The sequence below is a fragment of the Balaenoptera acutorostrata genome, chromosome 10 (genome assembly GCF_949987535.1).
Source record: "Balaenoptera acutorostrata chromosome 10, mBalAcu1.1, whole genome shotgun sequence".
Lineage (NCBI taxonomy): Eukaryota > Metazoa > Chordata > Mammalia > Artiodactyla > Balaenopteridae > Balaenoptera > Balaenoptera acutorostrata.
The window spans coordinates 74,859,116-74,881,529 of record NC_080073.1 but is presented as its reverse complement, the minus strand read 5'-3'; the positions used below and the strand labels follow the sequence as shown (position 1 = coordinate 74,881,529).

Sequence of the window (22,414 nt, the reverse complement as noted above, 5' to 3'; positions counted from 1 at the left end):
TCACCAATATACCACATGTGGTTTTAGCACCAACAACCCTGTTTGATGATAAGCCCCAGAAAATCAGGGTTCAGAGGGTTGCTGAAAATCCACCACAGCTGACTCAGAGACCCAGAGGCAGAGCACAAAGTTCTAGCTGCCCCCCTCCTCGGCCCCATCTCCCGAGTGTCTACAGAAGGCCCCAGGTTCGCTGACAGCAGCCCCGCATCCCTCCACAAGCCATCACAGCCCTCGCTTGGAGCCATGCGGGAGGGAACAGAGCCAGGGACCCAGCTGAGTTTTCCTGTCCTGGGATTTAACTGTAAATATCTGGAGAGGCTCCCACATCCGGATTAGAGAAACAGAACAAAATCACCAGGGATTAGCACAGAAACAACCTAGCGGGCCAGCTCTTCTACCTTAGATGAAAACCACAACTCAGCCCTGCCCGGCCCACTCCTGGGAGGCCCTGGAGGGGGAAGATCAACCTCTGACGGCAGAAGCGGGTCCTCGTGTCCAGTATCATGCGGCATCCGAGCCCAGAGGGGCAGATACACCGGTTGGGAGATGTGCTTTAAGAAGCTCCTCAGCCAGCAGACACACCACCTGACCCTCCCTCCAGCTGGTCTTCTGCTGGGGTTCAGAGGGCCATACCTAGGACACATCTCTTGCCCTTAGTAACCCTCAGATGCCTGCGATGTCTCCAAGGAAGTGGCAATAAATTAAAAGCTCAGCCAGAGTGAGGTGGTGTGATCAGGCAGAAGGAACATGGGGTAGAGAGACCTGGGTTCTAGTCTCGATACAATCCCTAACAAGTAGGGTGACCCTGACCAACCACCACCCGCCACCAGGTAGTTTTATTATATGTAAAATTAGAGAACTGAAAGGATGTGACTGGACAGTCACCAAGACCTAGTCCTGGATTCGCTGGCACTGAGCCTGAGAGGCAGTTACAGAAACAAAGGGCTCCCTCCCCAGAGTCCCCTTCCTGCCCCCCAGCCTCCAGCTGCACAGCCGGCCCCTAAAGCCCACACACCACATGTAGGGCCAGCCCCGGGAGGGATTAAAAGTGATGCTATAAATGGCAGGTGTGCAGTTAGAGGCAGCTGGGAGTTGCAAACTGGGACCCAGCATCACTGCTGAAGAGCTACTCCCATTCCCGCGGCTCAGCTTGCATCCTGCCTCCCCAGGAGATCCCGCCTCTGCCTCGGCCACACACTTGCACTCACAGCTCACTGCCCGTGACACCCCTGATATGCCCGCCTGTGCTGTGACCAAGAGCCATATCTTCCAAGCTAGACTGCAAGCTCAAGGTGAGCTTGAATGGGCACCTTCTATGCCCATTCTCAGCTCCAAGGAGAGAGAGAGAGACAGCAGCCAGCTGTCTCCTGAAGACGCCAGTGAGCGGCCTGCAGAAATAATCTACATTGCGGGGAAGGCAATGGGGCTGCTGGACCACGAGACTGGGAAATGAGCCAGGAGCTCAGGCCCAGGAAGACTTTAGGGATGCTCAGATGGTGTGTTCAGGGACCCCAGAGGGGTCAAAGAGTCCGCCCCTCATCATCCAGAGAAGATGGGAAGGGACTCGCTGCAGGTTCCACAGCCATTCATTAGGGGGGCCCAGACCCAGGCCCCAACCAGGTCTTCCTCCCAGGTACAGTGGGGAGGGGCCCAGGGACACCACAGCAAGAACAGTGCCAGGGTGAGCCTGGGGGTGAGCGTCCCACGGTCTCTCTTGTGCAAGCAGACGGCAAACTAAATGACAGTCTGGAGACTGGTTGGACCTGACTTCATCTATTAATTTTCAAGACAGGCTCAGAAAACTCTGAGAGACTCCGTTTTCTGAGCTCTTTTTACTCATCTCTGAGGCACACACCCTAAACTCCCTATGCAGGGAGAACATGATTCCCTGTCCTTTAGGTGGAGTGGCCTCAACTCCACTCAATGAGGGAAAATCCTCCCTGGCTCCTAAATACGGTAAAATATCCCTTCGGCCTGTTCTGTCCAATATGGCAGCCACTAGCCACATGGGGCTATTCAAATGTAACTTAATTAAAATGAAACAAAACTGAAAACTCATTGCCTCTGTTCCACTGGCCATATTTTTAGTGCTCGGGAGCCGCATGTGGCTAGCGGCCACCGTACTGAACAGCGCCGACGTAGAACAGTTCTGTCCCCACAAAAAGTTCCATCAGTCAGCGCTGCCTTAGCTACTCTGACCGTCTGCTTCTTGCCGGCCCTTATTACATGGACGCATTATTTCTCATCCAAAGAACCCTCCACACGGACCAGCCTCATTTCACAGAGGAGGAAACTGGGGTCAAGGCTATCCCAGTAATGGCGGGGTCGGGAACTGCCCCTGGATCTGTCTGGCTCCCACATCTGTGTTCTTTCCACGCTGCCACACTGGCTGCTCTTCATTTCCTTCACTTTATTCCCTTTTATCCAAGTCCCCCCAACAACCATTCTGTCCTGTTAGAGGTAGATCCTCTCTTTGTATGTGCTCTGGTCAAATGTGATTGCTGTTTCGTGTGCGGCTATTTTTAGCCCATATAAATGGTCTTGCATTATCTTTCATTCTGCCTCTCACTTTATTCCATTTAGCACTATGTTTTGAACTGCCTTCCCTGTGGCCATCACCTACATCCTGCTGTTTTTCCCAGTAGAAGAACATACTGTTGGGTCTGGGGAAGCAAGAAGAAAATGAAATTTTTGAAAACAAGTTAAGTGGCTGAACATAGCTGCCCACAGTTTGAAAATCAGTCTTTGAGCCTACACTCTCCTCTCTGTCTGCCCCGGCACCCTGCCCGGGCCTCCAGCACTGCACCTAGCCTTACGCTGTGCCCCCGCACGCATATGGGTATCAGCAGAGCCTGGGGAAACACGCATGCAGGCGCACACCCCCAGCTTCTCCCGTGCCCCTTCCTCCTCCCACCAAACCCCAAAAGTGACTAAAGAGGTTGGCCCTCAGCTGGTTCCAAAGGGATAAGAGAAAGAGGCAGTCTCATACTTTTATATTTAGAAGTGCTCTGCAAACCACTTCCTGGAGCAGACAAGAGTGGGGAATGTGAGGACATCGCTTTGCTATGTGTGATGTGGAAAGCACGAGCCACCCAGGGCCTGCAGCAATGGGCTGCATGTACCACACACCCGATGACACGCAGCGATGCCGAACACATGTGCAGATGAACGCGGCCCTCGGCAGCCTGGCCATCCCCGCGGGGCCAGGGCACAAGGCAGGGCCCAAGAGTCGGAGCCGGACACCGTCCTCCAAGTGCCCCTCTCCCAGCCTTCCTTTCTTTCCTTCTCCACCTGTCTGACCAACAGCTGCTTCTGGAAACCAACCCTTCTCTCCAGGGAAAGGGTTGCTCCAGGCTTTAAGCCTCAATCTGAAACACAAAGAGAAGAATCCAGACTGAAGGAGGCGGTTTGGAAGAGCCAGTATCTTCAAGAGGCAAGGGCGCCCTCCTCGCCTCTAGGCTGCTGGGGAGGGGTGTGGGGGGCAGGATTTTGCACAGTGCCCACTGCCTTTTTCTGAAGGTAGATCTGCTGCTGCCATCAAAAGCCCTTCCCTCAGCCACCTCTGCTACCATGTGTGGCTGGAAAAATGTCGGAGGGGGGAGCTATCTGGAGGTGGGGGTCGACTACTGTGGCCATGGTCACTGCTCCAACATCACTCAGATGTAACTGATGCTTGCCCAGTTGGGGGAGGGTGTGGTCAGGGGACAGAGAGGGGGAGGGGAAGGCAGGCCAGCTGCTTAATTAGAGTCAAAGCATCAGACATTTCCTAGACTCCTTATAAACTTCACTTTACAGCTTAAAATATAAACTCTCTAGTAAGACAAAACCAATTTTATTCTTTTATTTCTTAACTGCATCATTGATGATTTGCTCCTTTATTTTTTAAAAGAAAATAACCAAAAAAGAGTCGTTTTTGAAAAATCAGCTGTTCTGAAAAAGCATTCTGGCTAAAGATGGCAAAATATGTATTTCAATCTCCAAATCAGTAACAACAGATGAAAAAAATACAATCTGATGAATAACAGACAGAAACAATTCCTTGTAAGTTATTTTTAAAAGCACCAAAAACTTGCAACACATTACCAGATGCTTAAAGCCTAGGGATAACTGACTTTTGGGGGCCGGGGGGTGGGGTGGTGTTATAAAACATAAAGCACACACAAATAGCTAAAGAAAAAAAAAGCCCCTAAGAGTGGCTGATGCAATAACTGAATAGCCAAAAAAATGACAAAGACCTAAAGTTTATTTTATGCCTACTCTGTCGATCTTGAAGTCAGGGTCTGGAAGGTACCAAGATCTGGCTTCACTTAAGTCTGGAACTGGCTGTCCCTCCATCCCAGGAGGTGCCTCTTACAGGCCTCTAAAGTCACGCAGAGAGAAAGAGAGAGAAGCAGACACTGATGGAGAAAGACAGAGGGAGACAGGAAGATGAGAAAAAGCGGGCTGGAGGGAGATTGATGGTGTGGGCGGGGGAAGGGAGGGAGGAGCAGAGGAAGGGAGGGAGGGGGGAGGGATGGGGACAGAGAGACACAGAGAGACCCAGATCAACAGCCAGACACGGACAGAGACAAACTGAGACACAGAGAGTAACATACAGTCCTAGAGAGACCCAGAGAAAGGGACAAGAAAAACAAAGACCCAGAGCACACATATGTGCACACACACACGTAAGCACACAAAAGGCTCCCCATGCCTGTAGAGCAGCCCCCAGCCCCACGTTGACCCCAGCTTCACCCCCCTCCCCCGGCCAAGTAAACCCCCCACAGGGCTTTCCCTGCATCTCTAGTAGGGAGGGTCCTCCCCACTCCCTCCTGACACCCAACCCAGTGGCCACAGGGACTCCAAACTCAGAGAGTCCCTGGCTATAGGCCATGGGGCTGCCCAGTGTAACACTAGACACGGAAGGTTACAGTGAACCTGTAGCTGGGAGACCGGGGGAGTGAGAGGAGTCGGGAGGGACTCTAGATACACCCGATTCAGACCAGATTCAGACCACCCATCGTGGAGAGCCTCAAATGAGAGGCTCCTGGTAAATAATTCACCAGGAAAAATACAGTACCTTCCCTGGGCTCATCCATTATTCACCAAGATAAATGTACCATACTGTTACACTTCCTGACATCTAAAAATGGTCTGAGCCATTAGGCCAGGAGCAAGAAGACAGCAGGGCACTTTCTACCCAACTCTTCCAGAACCCCTGACCCTGCAGTCCTGGTGCTCCTGGAACACACTCTGCTGCTCCTCACACAAGGGCAAAGTCAACTTCCAGAAACCGCCAGCCTGGGCTCAGACCATGAGATCCCGAGAGCAGGCCCGCCTCCACAGCCCTCAGGAGCCCAGGCAAGTCCTAAGTAAGACCCCCTCTGTTCACCAGACCCCAGAGGGGTCAGCCCTCTCAAAGGGAAAAGGCAACCACTGTCTGTACCTGTCTAAGAGCAATTCTGTTCCTAGGAGGTTCAAAGAGTTTGACTTTGATGCCAAATGAGTGTCACCTACAGAAAGACCTGCATCTGACTTGCACAGACGGCTCTGAGCAAATCACTCTGTCCTTCAGGCCTCAGTTTCCCCATCTGTAAAGCCAGCTGCTCCTTATCCTGCAGGGATGAAATGCCCCCTGGGAAGTCTGAAGAGCTGCACCACTTTAAGGCCCTGGCTCACAGTGTACAGGCAGGACGGAGATGCGACAAGAGCTCAGAGTCTGGAGTCAGACTGTCTGCACTTCAATTCTCCTCTCCCACTTACCGAGCATATGACCTTGGGCAAGCTGTTTATCCTCTCGGTGTCTCCGTTTCTGTAGCTATAAAATGGTGCTAATAACAGTATCTACCTCCCAGGCTTGAGAAAAGTAAATTCACATGTTAAGCAATGTAGCGTGTTTGGAACAGTGCCTGGCACGTATTAAGTATCATGTGAGTTTGGGCTCTTAGCCATTCTTGCTCATCATTATTATGTTCGAGATTTTTTTTTTTAATCTTTTAAGGGCCTCCGTCCCATGACAACCACCTCTTACCCAGTGTAGGCCTTGGTCGGCATCCCTCTCACGCAGACCATTTGGAGCTGCCTACTGCCCTGTTTGACTCGCCACCCACTCAATCTCTGCCATGTGGGTGTATAGGTTCTGAACAGACCCTGGGGTCCAAAACTTTGTCCCACGGCTGCCCCATGGAGCCTTGGAGCGGGTCACTTAAGTGGGGCTCCACTGGGAAGCAGCTGACTGCTGGGACCTCTGTGCTCTCTGGCCCACTGCCCCGGGAACCTCCAGGCAGTGCCCAGATTAGCAGTTGTTCATCGTTTCAGTCACTCCCCCACCTTCAATATGAAGAAGAGTCAGAGCGAGTCTGTCTGGGTGAAAATGGATCCAGACCATGTTGGAATGAGGCAGGCCTCTGGCCTCAAGGGACCCAACGGTAGTTAGGTGAGGACGGCACAGTGAATGTTTAGGTGCCAACTAATGCCTGGAGCTAACTTTTAGGGTTCAGTTTTCTGACCCTGTAAGTCCCCAATGAGAGAGGACTGGAAAATTCTTTGCTTTATAAAGGAAAATATCTGACTACATAAAATAGAAGTTGTAAACAACTCTCAATGGCAAACGACCAATTAGGAAAATGGTTTCTAGCAATTGACAGAAGAGGGGCTGCTGGCCTTGATATACAGTTACAAATCAATCATAATAACTACTAAAATTCTAATAGTAACGTGGTCAAAACAGCATGTCTTCTCAAAACAAATATAAATGATTAATAAATATAAGAAAACATTCCAACGCACCAGTAACCTAATGAATGCAAATTGGAACATAAATGCAAATAAGAAATGCAAATCATTCTGCCCTATCAAATGAACGCCAAGTTTTTAAAATAACACTCAACACTGGTTGAGTATATGGAGAAAATGGTCCTCATGCTTTGCAGATGGGAGTGTAAATGATAATAATGTCCTTCTGGAAAGTGGTTTGGTAATATTGTACCAATATCCTAAAAAATTCATGCCCTTCTTCCTTGGAGAAGTACCTGATTCCAGGTCTGGGCAGGAAATGTGCCAGATGAACCTGGAACATCTTATCATACAAGGAAATGAGCAAAGGGCCACATCAAAAGGTTCAGGGCCAGCTTGAAGAGGCTCCCGCGAGGCCAAGAAGGGACCTTTTAAGCTTCATAAGGCTAAGAACCACATGGCCTTAACACACTGGTAAGTTTAAAATCTGTGAGTTCATAATGATGTTTAAAACAAAAGAGCCCAGAGGGGAGGGATAAATTGGGAGACTGGGATTGACATATACACACTACTATATATAAAATAGATAACTAATGAGAACCTACTGTATAGCACAGAGAAGTCTACTCAGTACTCTGTAATAGCCTACATGGGAAAAGAATCTAAAAAAAGAGTGGATATATGTACATGTATAACTGACTCACTTTGCTGTACTCCTAAAACTAACACAACATTGTAAATCAACTATACTCCAATAAAAATTTTTTAAAAAGACACCGGTAATGCCAAATCATAAGATTTAAAAAATTAAAAATTAAAAAAATGTTTTTAAAATTAAAAAAAAAAGAGCCCAAAGCCCTCCATTGGTCACTTTTGAAGGATGCTAGAAAACCAACTCATTTTATTTTATTTTATTTTATTTTTTGGTAAGAGACGTAAGCCGCCTTTATTTCCTTGTTTCACAAATAAAGCCGTCTGAGTTGCCTGCTTTTTGGTGATTAGTCAGAGACCAAATCCCATATACTCGTCCGACTCCTCCGACTCTTCCTTTGCTTCAACCTTGGCTGGGGCTGCAGCTGCAGCAGCAGGAGCAACAGTGGTGGCAGCAGCCACAAATGCAGATGGATCAGCCAAGAAGGCCTTGACCTTTTCAGCAAGTGGGAAGGTGTAATCAGTCTCCACAGACAAAGCCAGGACCCACTTGTACCCACTGATGATAGAATGGGGTACAGATGCAACAGCTGGGTAACCAATCTGCAGACATACGCTGGCAACATTGCGGACACCCTCCAGGAAGCGAGAATGTAGAGTTTCCTCTGTGATGTCAAGCACTTCAGGGTTACAGATGCTGCCATTGTCAAACACCTGCTGGATGACCCGCCCAAAGGAGAAGGGGGAGATGTTCAGCAACGTGGCTTCACTGGCTCCCAATTTGTCTCCAGTCTTAATCAGCTGCACATCACTCAGGATTTCAATGGTGCCCCTGGAGATTTTAGTGTGATGCCTAAAGCCTGGAAGAAGGAGGTCTTCTCGGGGCCCAGACCAGTGTTCTGGACCAGCACAGTGACTTTGCAGGGCGGCAGCTGGCACGTCATTGGCCAGCAGCATGTCCCCGATCTCAGTGAGGTCCTCCTTGGTGAACACAAAGCCCACGTTCCCCCGGATGTGAGGCAACGGTTTCTCCAAAGCTGGGTTGTTTCCCAGATGCCCTCGGATCACCTTGTGCATCATCGTGTTCTTGCCCATCAGCACCACAGCCTTCCCGCGGAGGGACATGCGGATCTGCTGCATCTGCTTGGAGCCCACACTGTCTGCCCCCACAATGAAGCATTTCGGATAATCATCCAGAAGTTGGATAATCTTAAGGAAGTAGTTGGACTTCCAGGTTGCCCTGTCTTCCCTGGGCATTACGGCGGTGCGTCAGGGATTGCCACGCAGGGTTTAAAGACGATGTCACTCACTCGAGGACGCCTGGCGAGAGGCTCATTATTTTAAAAACTGGTCAAGAAGCATTTACTTTCCCTTTCGTGAACAGCTATACCTCAGGGTAACCAAACAGTTAATAAGGGGCGGTTTATCTTTATAGAAGTTTCCAGCTGATAAATAGAATATCACCACTTTATAGCCCCTAATGAAATACTGGATCTAGCAATGATTATTGACGGCTGCTAATTCCAGAGAGACAACCAGATGTTATGTGCCTACTGAGAAAGTATACCTGGAAAAAAAAAAAAAATCAAATCTGACCCTGACGAAGCCTCCAGATCTATGTTTCATTATTAAAAAGAAGCTCTCTATGGGACTTCCCTGGTGGCACAGTGGTTAAGAATCCTCCTGCTAATGCAGGGGACAAGGTTTCAAGCCCTGCTCCGGGAAGACCCCACATGTCACGGAGCAACTAAGCCCGTGCACCACAACTACTGAGCCTGCACTCTAGAGCCCGCAAGCCACAACTACTGGGCCCGCGTGCTGCAGCTACTGAAGACTGCACGGCTAGAGCCCACGCTCCGCAACAAGGGAAGCCACCGCAATGAGAAGCCCATGCACCACAACGAAGAGTAGCCTCCGCTCGCCCCAACTGGAGAAAGCCCACACGCAGCAACGAAGACCCAAAGTAGCCAAAAATAAATAAATAAATTTACTTTTAAAAAAAGAAGCTCTCTAGAAGGAATTTGGAAAACAAGGCCTGAAATAGTTAACTGTGAATGCACATTCTTCTGTTGCTCCCACAAACGGTTATTAAGACCTAATATTGTTGTTGTTAACGTTTCGTGCGCTTCCACCATCTTCTCCACCAGATTCTCAGCTCCCTGAGGTCAGGGACTGGACGTGCACTCTTCCATCCCCTCCACTGTGGACGCCTTGGCCATTGGAGGAGCTTGGGAAATACCAGCTGATCTGTAGTGGGTTCACTGGCCCCTGCAGGATGTGGATCCAAACAGAGTTGAGCACAATATGGGATCCTGGTCGGCAATTACATTAATTATCATTATTAATTCAACAAACATTTATTTAATGCCTACCATGTGCCAAGTACTCTGCAAGACACTGGGGACGGAGAGAGAAAAATACAATTACTGCCTTTAAGTATCTCTGTTTAGTGGGGGAGTCAGACAAGTAAACATATAATTACAATAGCAAAGGCTTACTGACCGCTTACTTCGTACCAGCCACTATTGCGAGAACTTTAACCCCACTGTTGATGCTTACAACCAGCCAGTGAGGTAGGTACTATGACCCCCGTTATGCAGATGAGGAAACTGAGGCACAGAAAGGTAAAGCCACTTGCTCAAGGTAACACAGCTAGTAAGTGACAAATGCAGGATTCAAATCTCTGGTCCTCTGGCTCCAAAGGAAAACCTATCATCATCACTAGGCTTTACCGCATTATCACACAGCATGATGGGTGGGTGCACGATGGGTGGGTGCACAAGGCAGGCTTTTAACTCAGAGTGAGGGTATAAGGGGGCAGAGAAGCATCCTGGAAGAAGGCTCTCCAAAACAAGATTTTAAGAAGGAACGGGGCTTGGGGACTTCCCTGGCAGTCCAGTGGTTAAGACTCTGCAATTCCAATGCAGGGGGCACGAGTTCAATCCCTGGTCAAGGAACTAATATCCCACATGCCACACAGCGTGGCCAAAAAATTAAAAAATTAAAAAAAAAAAAAAAGAAGGAACGGGGCTTGGCAAATAGAAAAAGCAGCACAAAAACAAAACACGAACTCAGGGTAATTCCAGATGCTCAGAGTTTAAGGGATGATGAGAGGGAACACAGCAAAAGGCCACGAGGACACTGGTTTGTGAGGGGTGGAGCAGGCAAAGGAGGTGAAATCCAAGTTTACCCAGCTTAGGCTGTCCCTGGACAAAAATAAATCACCAACACAGTGAGTCCCTGTTTCCAAGGAGGTGGTCGTTAGGTTAGAAAATGGCCTGAAGAAGCTCTTTGTCATGGAGAGAGTAGCAGGTACCTTCACAGAAGGCATGATTATGGGATAATGTCATACCTGGTCTATTAGTTTCCTAGGGCTGCTGTAACAAATCACCACAGCTGGGTGGCTTAAAACAACAGAAGCTTATTCTCTCATAATTAAGGAGGCCAGAGTCCAAAATCAAGGTGTCGGCAGGGCTGGTTCCTTCTGGAGGCTCTGGGAAGAGTCTGTTCCACGCCTCTCTCCCAGCTTCTGGTGGTTGCAGGCAATCCTTGGTGCTCCTTGGCTTGTGGCTGCATCACTCCAAGCTCTGCCTCCGTCATCACGTGACCTTTTTCCCTCTGTGCGCAACTGTGTCTCTTCTCTTCTTGTAAGGACATCACCAGTCACATAAGACTAGAGCCCACCTTAATGACGTCTCTTTACTTGATTACATCTGCAAAGGCCCTATTTCCAAATAAGGTCATGGTCACAGGTCCCAGGGCTTAGGACTTGAACATATCCTTTTAGGAGACACCATTCAACCTATTAACACCTGCTATTCTGCAAACTGCTTTTTTTGCCCTACAGCTAACCACAGGTATTTTTCCGTGTCTGTTCACATGGTTCTGGCCCATTCATTTCAACCACTGTATATTATTTCACTGTATCAGTGACCCAAAATCTATTTGTCTAACACCCTAATCATGGACATTCAGATGGTTTTCAATTTTTCGCCATTACAAACAATGCCCCAACTGAATCTCTCTGTACAGGCACCTATGCACATTGGTAATGGGAATGTTTCTTGTAGTATGGCTTCCTAGAAACAGGACTCCCCCTGGACCAAAGAGAATACAATTTCAGGGCTTTGATAAATGACAAATTGCTCTTTAAAAAGGCTGTACCAATTTATGCTTCCTTACCAACGTTGATACTTATTAATCTTTGCCAATTTGAGAGACATAAAATAATCCTTTGTTTTATTCTGCAACTCATTTAAGACATTTAGTCTGTTCTTAACAACATAAAGCTATCTTTTGTATGTTCACTGGTTAGCTTAATTTTCTATTCAATTTCTTTGTCTACCTTTTTCCTTGTTTATTTTTACTGTTATCTTTTTCTTATTAATCTGTAATCAATAAGATCACTAATATAAGGCCTTTTCTGCATTACATGTCACACTTTCCCCCCCTGAGAATGGTCATTAAGTTACCGAATGCCTACTAAGTGCCAGGCATTGTTCTAAGTGTTGGGAATACAGCAGTGAACAGGGCAGTGAGGGTTCCTGTTCTCAAATGTTACTTAACTACTCAGAAGAAAATGTATTTGCACATGATTTGGGCTTGGAAATAGGAAGTGAATTTTCACCCTTGGGTGCAAAGCTGTCTTGGAATTCATTTAAATACTGTCCTGTTTTGCTTCGAGAGCCTTTTAGGGGGAAATCTACTCTGTTCTCCAGGTGTCCTGGAAGCACCCACAAAGGAGCAGTGTGGTTAGTGAAGGTGGAAGCAGGAATAGCTGACAGCTGTGCCCTTTCCTTGAAAGGAAGAGCCACACCCCAGGCACCCACACCCCCTAGAAGTCCAGGGCCTTCAACAATTAAGCCCCGGTGAGCTCAGAGAGCAAAGGAATTTTTAAGGAGGAATAACTCTTCCCCATTTCAGTGGAGGGGGTACCACTGGAGTCTCACTCCACCTCCTCCCAGAAGTTCCAGGGAGGTGTGATGTCTCACTGAGTATGTTTGGCTCTGATCCTTCCTCTCCTGCCCACTTGGGGGAGGGGGAATATACCCCCTGCGCGCGCGCGCGCACACACACACACACACACACACACACACACACACACACACACACACACACACACACACACACACACACACACACACACACACACACACACACACACACACACACACACACACACACCCCCCCCCCCCCCCCCCCCCCCCAATTCAGGGATGAATCAGACAAGCTTATCCTGTTCAGATTACAACCTTGTTCCTCAACCTAGCCTTTATCTATAAAATAAAGGTGATACACTAATTTCCATTTGTCTACTTCCTGTCTGTCTTTCTTTCCTCCCTGCATGCACTGGTTTAAAATTCAGAGGAGAGAAGGGTGTAATTTACTGACTCCTTCAACATACAGTTTCCATTCTATTGATTTACACCTGCGTATTTTATGGGTTTTCTTGTTGTTGATTTTGTGAATGGGATGAACGTTTCCATTGTATTTTCTAAAAGGTTACTTGTTGATAACTAGTGAAACTTCTGGGTTTTGTGTGGTTTTGTATTTGGCCAAATGACTCAGCTCTCTTACTGATTCTAATGGTTTTCAGTTGATACTTGGGTTTCACACGTAAAAAAAATGGCACCACCGCAAAGAGCATTAACTTTATTTTGACTTTCGTTTCCTTACAGTATTATTTCAGCTACAATTTCCAGAATAATGTTAAATAGTAGAGACTCTATTATTTTAATGTAGTGACTTCTTTAAAGAGAACAGCATTATAATTTCATTTTTTAAAATTTATTATTTCTTTATTTTTTGGCTGCGTTGGGTCTTTGCTGCTGCACGCGGGCTTTCCCTAGTTGCGGCGAGCGGGGGCTACTCTTCGTTTCGGTGCGCGGGCTTCTCATTGCGGTGATTTCCCTTGTTTCGGAGTACAGGCTCTAGGCGCGTGGGCTTCAGTAGCTGCAGCATGCGGGCTCAGTAGTTGTGGCTTGCGGGCTCTTGAGTGCAGGCTCAATAGTTGTGGCGCACGGGCTTAGTTACTCCGCCGCACGTGGGATCTTCCCGGACCAGGGCTCGAACCCGTGTCCCCTGCATTGGCAGGCGGATTCTTAACCACTGTGCCACTCAGGTAAGTCCCTATAATTTCATTTTAAAATACGTTAGCTGTTGTTTAAGATTTAAAAAAAACAGGAATGGATGTTAATTCATATCTAATGTCATTTTCATATCTACTGAGATAACTGTGCGACTCCTTGACTTCTTATTTTGATGAATTACATTAAATTAAACCATCCATGCCATTTTTGGAGTAAATCCTAATTATTTATGGTACATTATCTTTAACATAGTATTTGCCAGTATTTTCTTTAGACTTTCATACCAATATTTCTAAGTAGTGTATTTTCCTCTTCCGCACTGTCAGTCAGCATTTGGGATCAAGGTCATATCAACTTTGTGACATGCACGGGGTGGCCATCCATCTGTTCCTTGGCTCTGTGACTGCCTATAAAGCACTACAAGGCTCTATTTTCTACATTTTTCAAAATTTCCCCTCAAGGCCCTCTGATACAACAGTTTGGTGGGGGGTGTTTTGTTTGTTTTCTCACTATCTTTCAATTGTTTTTAATAGTTACTGGTCTAGTTAGTCATCCTAATGGCTCATTACATTTCAATAATTTATACTCTCTTAGCATCGATTTCTCAGCACAGCATTGAACATGGTAACCCTTGATAACTTAAAAAATCTTTCCCATGGCAATTACCACAACTGTAATTATTAGTACACATTTTCATAAGCCCTCCATCTCATTCCCTGCTCTAAGTCCCCGGAATCTACCAGGTACCTAGTATGTTGAAATTGGCCTCAAGAAATTGTTGTGAGGCCAGGAATGAGGTTAAAGCTTCTTTTTCCTCTCTTGCTTTGCTTATTGACCATTTCTCTCCTTTTCTTGACTGCATTTGCCAAAGTTTTGTTTCTTTTATTGTTTTCTGAAGCAATGGAACTTACCAATTCTATATTTTTTCATTTCAAATTTATTAATTTCAAAGCTGTACTCAGAAGAAAATAAATAACCTTAAAATTCTTTCCTAAATAAAAGGTGAAATAAATTAAGCTAGCTACTGGTCTAAAGTTAAAAAAAGAATAAAATGAACTCTGTCCGTATTTTAGGTCTGTCTCATGTAAAGAACATGAAACTTTTCTAACTCAATCTTAATTTTGTCTTACCTCTGTGGGAGGCATATTCCACTGAAGTTCATCATACTAACTGATATATTTATCTCTGCTTTTATTTGGTTTACGTTTTAATACTACAGTTCTTCCTTTGTTATATGTACTGTGTTTTATTTGCCTCTTAGGATCTGCTTTTTAATTCTACTTGTATATCCTTTGTTTATTCCTTTTTAACATCTTGAATCTATTTCTCTAATTATCACATTTTTTCATCATTTTCATCTCACTGTACATTTTCCTCTGGATTCTGAGAGCTCCTCAACTGCATGACATTGATTAGATTAACTGCAGTGCTGATTCAGCTCCTTAAAGTGTATACTGGAAACTGAATTCTGCTATTGCATTTTTTGTCTCCTCATACTCCTTCATTATCTCAACCAGTCCTCTTATTACTTCTTCACCCTTCTCGGTCAGCTCCTTTTTTATCTCAGTCTGTTGCGACTCACCGGATGTTTTTATCTTAGGTTTCATGAAGTACATGTCTTCCTGACATTTTTGAGGGGGAAAAAAAGATGCTGCCTTCAAAAATTCACTTCTTTTTTCCAGCAGTATTCCAAGGGAGAAATGGCAAAGCCACAGACAATAGGATAAAAGGGGAGGGAATAGATACGAGAGCAATTAAAGGGATGGTAATAACTGGAGAAGTGGAAAACACAAATCTACAGCTAGCAATGCTCAAGGGCTCCCAAGTCTATGTCAATAAGGAGTGACAACACGTGTCAATATGCGTGTCCCTAAAGCCTGCCTCCCACAAACAAAGGCCACGCCACAACACCCCTGCACAAAAGTTCCTTCATTAGACCCTCACCATAGCTCTATGAGGTGGATATTATCATTGTCATCCTGCAGATTAAGAAATGGAATTCAGGGACTTCCCTGGTGGCACAGTGGCTAAGACTCCACGCTCCCAATGCAGGGGCCCCGGGTTCGATCCCTGGTCAGGGAACTAGATCCCACATGCATGCCGCAACTAAGGAGACTGCCTGCTGCAACTAAGACCTGGTGCAACCAAATAAATAAATAAATATTTTTTTAAAAAAGAAAAGAAGAGGGCTTCCCTGGTGGCACAGTGGTTGAGAGTCTGCCTGCCAATGCAGGGGACACGGGTTCGAGCCCTGGTCTGGGAGGATCCCACATGCCGCGGAGCAGCTGGGCCCGTGAGCCACAATTACTGAGCCTGCGCGTCTGGAGCCTGTGCTCCACAACAAGAGAGGCCGCGATAGTGAGAGGCACGTGCACCGCGATGAAGAGTGGCCCCCACTTGCCACAGCTGGAGAAAGCCCTCGCACAGGAACGAAGACCCAACACAGCCAAAAATAAATAAATAAATTAATTTAAAAAAAAAAAAAAAAAGAAAAGAAGAGAAATGGAATTCAGAAGTTACAGTGCTTCTAGGACTCAAATTCTGGTCTTGGGAATCCAAGAAAAACTTGAACAACCACTGAGCATCTGGGAAAACAAAGGTCAGGAACTGGACCCACCCTACCAAGCTCATCATCAAGTTGGGAGCAACAAAAAGAACACAGCTGCTAGAATGTAAAAGAAAATGGAGCAGGTAATTCAGAGCTCCATGGTGTAGAAGAGAGAACATACATGGTCCCAGAGATCAGGGGAAAAGATCTTGGTGGGCACTGGGCTACCATCCTCCCAAGTTACCTGGAACAACCCTGGCTTATGCTGGTTGTCTTGGCGTAATTATTAACAATGCCCCAGGTTGGATGATAAATTCTCCAGTCACCCCAGCAATGCCTCACATTTGAATCATGCTTACTAGATTTCACACTTTAACCCGTGCGATTTTCACAGGCCCACTGTACAGCAGGGATTCAGAAATTTGATGAGAAAGATATAAACACCCTCCCCAGAAAAATAACATAAATACAGAATGTTGTACCCAGTTGTGATATATTCCTATCCTTTGACAGAGCAGCTCCACTTCTGGGAATTTACCCTTCAGGTACACAAGCGCAAGGGTACAGATAGATAAAAGGATATTTGTGGTGGCATTGTTTACAAGAGCAAACCCTCAGAGACAGCCTGAAGTCCATCAGCAGGGAACAGGGGGTGGGTGGGGTGAATGTAGACAGCACTTGCTTTAGGCTAAGCTTCCCCTTAAAATACGTAGGAGCCTTCCTGCCCCCGCTTGTGCCCCCAACTCAGCAAGGTCCCAGGGGAGGAAGAGACACGAGCAAACTCGCAGGAGGAGGCTAAATAATGAATTGTAAGTGTATGTTTTCTTTGGCCAGGGCAGTCTGGCCAAGCTCTGGGGGCTTCTGGGCAGACATTTTTCATATTTTAGCAGCTGGCCTATGCCCAAGGCAGTCAGAAGTTAAGTAAGCTTTGAATGAGCTACGCCCATCCTTTCCCCGGCCCCAAGAATTCTTAATGAGGCTCTAAGGCAGCAGCCTCCAGCAAACCCATGGTGTTGCCTTAAATATCGCTCATCCTTCCCTACTTTTAATGAATGCAAATGATTCAGCAACAAAACACTTAGCCTGCAGTGAAATCCATCTCTGTACACCTGGTTTCTCCAGCTTATAGCCCAGCTCAGGCAGGGCCCTACCGGGAGGGCAGCCCAGCAGAGCCCGGGGTGCCCAGGCTAGCCCAGGCAGACCAGGACAGTGGGAGCAGGATGCAGGAAGCGCACAGCGGGAGGGAAGACCCCCCCCCCGCCCCGCCTCCACCTACCACCCCAACTACCAGATGCAGACCCTCACAACTCCACCTCTTTACGACTCTGGCTCCAGGGCAGAGGAAAGTGTGAGCAGAAAAACAAAAGGTATTTCTTTGATCTAATGAAAGAGGCTGGTCCCAGGCACCTCAAAGGCCTGTCCAGTCACCACACTTCCTGCATTCAAGGGTACTTCACCCCCACATGCCCACCCCCTCCTCCTCTTCACCTGATGTCAGGTACCAGAGGAACCTGAAAAGCTCCCTTGGACTGGCGCCCTCCTCCACCAACCTCATGGAAGCAACAAAAACAGAGACAGTGTCAATAACCCAATTTACACCCTGTTTTCAGAGTTCTCTTTTGGCAGCAAAAACTGAAAGCAATTTGTCAGGAGTCTAAGAGCAACATTTAACTAATATACTTCCAAGCTGGGGCTCAGGGGGATTTGTTGCCCTATCAGCCTGATCAACACCTCTCCCCAAGGCTGAGGCAGCGGCCTGGCCCAGAACAGAACAGACGGCTGTTAATTCAGCTGCCACAGCCGTCACCCTCAAGGCCAGCAGCTGGCAGGAGCCCCACAGAGGTCCAGGCAAGTCCTCTCAAGGCTTCTCAAACTGGACAACTAGTTACACTCAGGACAATGGAGGGCCCGCAGGTAGTGCTCTGGGTGCTTGAGATACAAAAAGGGCTTCAAAGAATTTGTTGACCTGGTTTGAAAAGAACCCCTGCCTCCCAGGACAGACGATGGGAAGATCAGCTTCCCCAGAAGTTTCAGAGTTTTATCAAAATACATTTTTATGTCATCAGAAACGCCCTGAAAAGAGCACTGGAGTTTTCTTAACCTCAGTGCCCTTCTTCCTGATTGTTCAAGGTACATCATCTGCAACACTTTATTCTCCTTCAAAACATTCCCAAAGGAAGTAAAGAAGAGCACTGACTCCGTGGAGGGGCTGGATCTCTAGACCCTGGGACTTCTGAGTTCCTGCCCTCCAGGAGAGCCCTTAATCAGCCCCTTTCCTAGCTGGGCACACCTACCAAGGGTTAAAGTTTTGGGCAACCACACAGAAAGAATGCATTCTGAAACCCCTGTAAGGTGAGGTGCCTAAAACACATATCTACACAGCAATCTACTAAAAAAGAAAAAAAGCTTTGCTCTCGATATCCACTAACACATACAAAACGGACATATTTTTGTCTTTACATGTGCCATCCAAATCCCAACCTGACAGCCAATCCATCCCACCATCAGATGAACCAAAACTCAAGCAAAGGAAGAACTCCCCAGCCTTTGGACCACTTGTGTCCTGAGGGGGAACAGCACCACCCAGCCAATGCTCGGGTAGCACCAAGCAGAATGATTAGCACCAGCTGTCTCCACAAAGCTTAGATCAACCCCACGCAACTGTGCTGCTGTGAGCGGAAGCCCACGCTACCACCCCCTGTGGGTCTCCCGCATGCCCCCCTCAGGTCTTCATCCTCTGAGCACCTGGCATTTACTGTATCCCCCCTCTTTGGTGCTTCTCTGTGTCCTTGCCTTGTTCATTACCCTCTTCTGGTTCTATCTCAGTTTGCCTACCAGACAATCCATTCCTGGAGGGAGTCTCCAGTCTCCCCCTGGAATAGCTCAGCCTTTTCATGTCTTTTTTTTTTTTTTTTTTTTTTTTTTTGGCCACATGGCTTGTGGGATCTTAGTTCCCTGACCAGGGATCAAACCCTGGCGCCAGCAGTAAAAGCAGCAAGTCCTAACCACTGGACCGCCAGGGAATTCCCTGCTCAGCCTTTTTATTTTTTTTTAATATTTTATTTATTTATTTATTCGGCTGTGCTGGGTCTTAGCTGCGGCATGCGGGATCTTTTTTTTTTTTTTTTTAGTTGCAGCATGCAGACTCTTAATTGCAGCATGCATGCGGGATCTATTCCTCGACCAAGGATGGAACCTGGGCCCCCTGCACTGGGAGCACGGAGTCTTACCCACTGGACCACCAGGGAAGTCCCTCAACTTAGCCTTTTTAAATGGAGACTCTAGGGGAATTCCCTGCAGGGGCCCAGGTTCAATCCCTGATTGGGGAACTGGGATCTCGTATGCCAGGTGGTGTGGCTAAATAAATAAATAAATAACTGGAGACTCTACCATAAGAGAGGTATTTTCTTTCCACAAGAGACCGTTTGCCCTCTTAGGGATAGCTACCTCCTCTTCTGGATATCGCTTGCTTTTTAAGGATTTAGAAGTTCCCCGACCTCCCCTCCTACATTACCTAGCATGAGGTCTTCTGCCTTAAACATCCTTTGTTATTTATGTGCCAGACTAAAAGGAAGACAGTTTCTGTTGGAAGTTACTAATAGATAGGAAGCAAAAACAGGTCTGTAACTAAATCACATTCTAACTACCTTTTATCAAGTATTCACAATAGGACAAACGAAGTCCTTTGCATACACTGAATTTCAAAGATGTCACTGATTTTAAGATACACCATTATTTATGTTCCACCAAAAGGAAATGGTACCAGTTAAACTAAGACACAACATCACATAATTATCTCACAACTCAATTTGAAAGAAGTGAAACTGGGGAGGGGGAGAGAGAGCATCTTAGAGTTCGTGAAATACAGTACTAGCTCATTTAATTCTCACGAGACCTCTAATGGGATGGGTATTACCATCCCCATCTTACAAAAGAAGAAACTGAGGCTCAGAGAGGCGAAGTGAACTAAGGTCTCTCGGGGAGCAAGCTGCAAAGCCAGAACTCAGTTCCTGAACAGATTTCTGAATTTCCGGGGTTGGGGGGGGGGCATGGGGGCCGGCGCGGGGCAGCCAGGCCTCAGACAGACCAGCCTTGGTTAAGCTGCCCCACCCCTTCAAGGGCAAACAACACTTGCTTGCTGATTCCTGAAATTAGGGTCTTTTTGCAATTGCACCTTCACAGATCCTACTTCCAAAAACAACAAAAGGAAAACAGGTTTTCCTAGCTCCTTCCTCACAAAACTGGCTAGAAATGAAGGCGGGAAGCTCTCAGCCAACTTGTTATACATAAAGCACATTTAATGAGCCTTTCAAGCTCTGGGAGTGGGAGAAGGAAGGGTTCATTGGAAATCTGATACTTTGGCAGCCAAGTGAGAGGGGCAAGGCCCTGAGCATCAACCCTGGGGGTTAAACACCATCCCAAACCCCTTTGTCTGCCAGAAGGAGATACTTCCTGGGGGGCAGGAGGCAGCAATGCTTTTTATGGCAAAGCCCACCTAACAACAACCCTCCACCGGAGACCTGGCTGGGGCCTTTGTACAACCCACCTAACCATAAACCCTCTGTCCTCTCCCAAACCTGCTGGGGTTCCTCTTCCCACAAATACCTGTGACCGTCATAAACGCCCTTAAACAGCCCCCGTTTACTGCCCAGCCTGCCTGCTGCTAAATGAGGGCATTTGTTTCAAATTTGCAAATACCAAGAGCGCTGGAAACCTAAGTCCACTCCTAAAATGAAATGTTCTGCATTCCTCTGGGCCGAAGCACCGCGCTTCAAAAGCTGCAAGAGGCCCTGGCTGTTTACTCACTGGTGGGGCTATTGGGAGAGGCATTTCCCTGCTCCCTGAGGAGGCTGCTTTGATCCCGGCCTGGTGGGAAGGGGATCGAGGGAGGTGCCACCCAAGCCCAGGCCCGGCTGGGCCCAGGCTCTCCTGCCCCCTTTCTGGGTCGCCGGTGGCGGATTCGGGGGGCCTGGGAAAGTGAGTCTCATGGGGAGGCTCAAGTAGAGACTCACCGGAGACAGAGCAGGCCAGCTCAGCGGACCTCTCGGACCATCTTCAAAAGGCCCTCGAAACAAAGGCAAAGAGAGTAAGGGAAGGCACGGAGGCTGAGAAGCAGCTGACAACACCCCAACCTCTTACACAGAAATAAAGAGGCGAACTCCCCACCCATCCCCCTTGCGGCACCAAGCAACTCAGGACACTGCATTGGGCTGGATGCCATACGTGTGTTTACTAAATAAAAGCCTTTTGTTTTAAGGAGGTTTTTTTGGGGGGGGGCGGTAAAGAAAAGACAGAGATCCTCCTCCAGGCCCCCAGGGCTGTTCCAAGGCACAGCATTCCCGCCCCCCCTCAAGCTCCTCCTGCTGGAGGCCCGAAACCCCTAGGGTAGAGGAGGAGCCCAGATCACAGGCTGCAAAACTGCTGGCAAGTTGGGCATTTTTTAAATTGGTCAGTTTAACAATTGGTTTAATCTGCTAAATTAACCAAACAGAATGATTTGCTCTTTGTAGCTGCAGCTCCAAGACCAACAGCATTTCCTTTCCCCGCCCCCCCCAAGACTGTAAGACAACCGTTTTCTTTGTCTGTGATTTGTTTTGTTATTCAGGTGGCTGGAAGTGAACTTGGGATCGCAAATGCCATCCCAGCACACCACCTCTCTATGGAACTGCCGGCCTGAAGGAGCCTCTACTCTTTCTTCTCCCAATCCTGGGAAACAGCTCATGTTGGTGGTTTTTTTAATAGATAAGCTATAAAAGAATCAGAACACTGAAGTGTCGCTTTGCACCCTCCATGATAGAGCGAAAGTTCCCGTGTTGCAACCTGAGAACTTCAGAAGCGGAAGAACAAACTTAGCAGGATTGCCAAGCCCCGTCAATGGCTGAGCCAAAGGGAGATACACCTGGCACCAAAGAACTTAACGTCTCTCAGGATGTCGAGGTCATTGTTCAACCTCTTCCGAAACCTCTTGAGAATTAAGACTTGCCTCCAAAGTCAGAAATGGAAGGAAACCTACATCCATCACGCCCCTACTATGTGCCAGGGCACGGGCACATCTATCTGTACAAAAGACGTTAGAGGCGGTAAACTGAGAGCAGAGATGATTCTGTTACCACCTACGTGGTCTCCACCGCAGCATAACCCAGTATGCAACTCTCAGCAGGCACACCGGTCTGGAATGTGGCAGCACACCTGCAAGCCGGGGCCTGTAACTGCCCATGACCTTCCAGAAGCACCAGGCGGAAGAGACTCAGGACTCATGGGTTCATGAGAAAAGCTCAAATCTTGGGGATGCAGGCACAGTGTTCTGGACTTCTAGATTACATATAGTCTGACCATAACACTAAAAACTTTAAGACGTATACAAACCTCTGAATGGGCCATTGAAAACTTTAACCTGACTGTTGTAACCAAA

The 22,414-nt window shown here is 47.4% G+C and overlaps 1 protein-coding gene and 1 pseudogene across 2 annotated transcripts in view; both read right to left on the bottom strand.

The window, feature by feature from the left end:
- PTK7 (protein tyrosine kinase 7 (inactive)) overlaps positions 1 to 22,414 on the bottom strand; it is a 60,276-nt gene that overhangs the window by 28,876 nt on the left and 8,986 nt on the right. The gene's annotated exons all lie outside the window — the stretch shown is intronic.
- On the bottom strand, positions 7,717 to 10,203 carry LOC102997507 (60S acidic ribosomal protein P0-like; annotated as a pseudogene).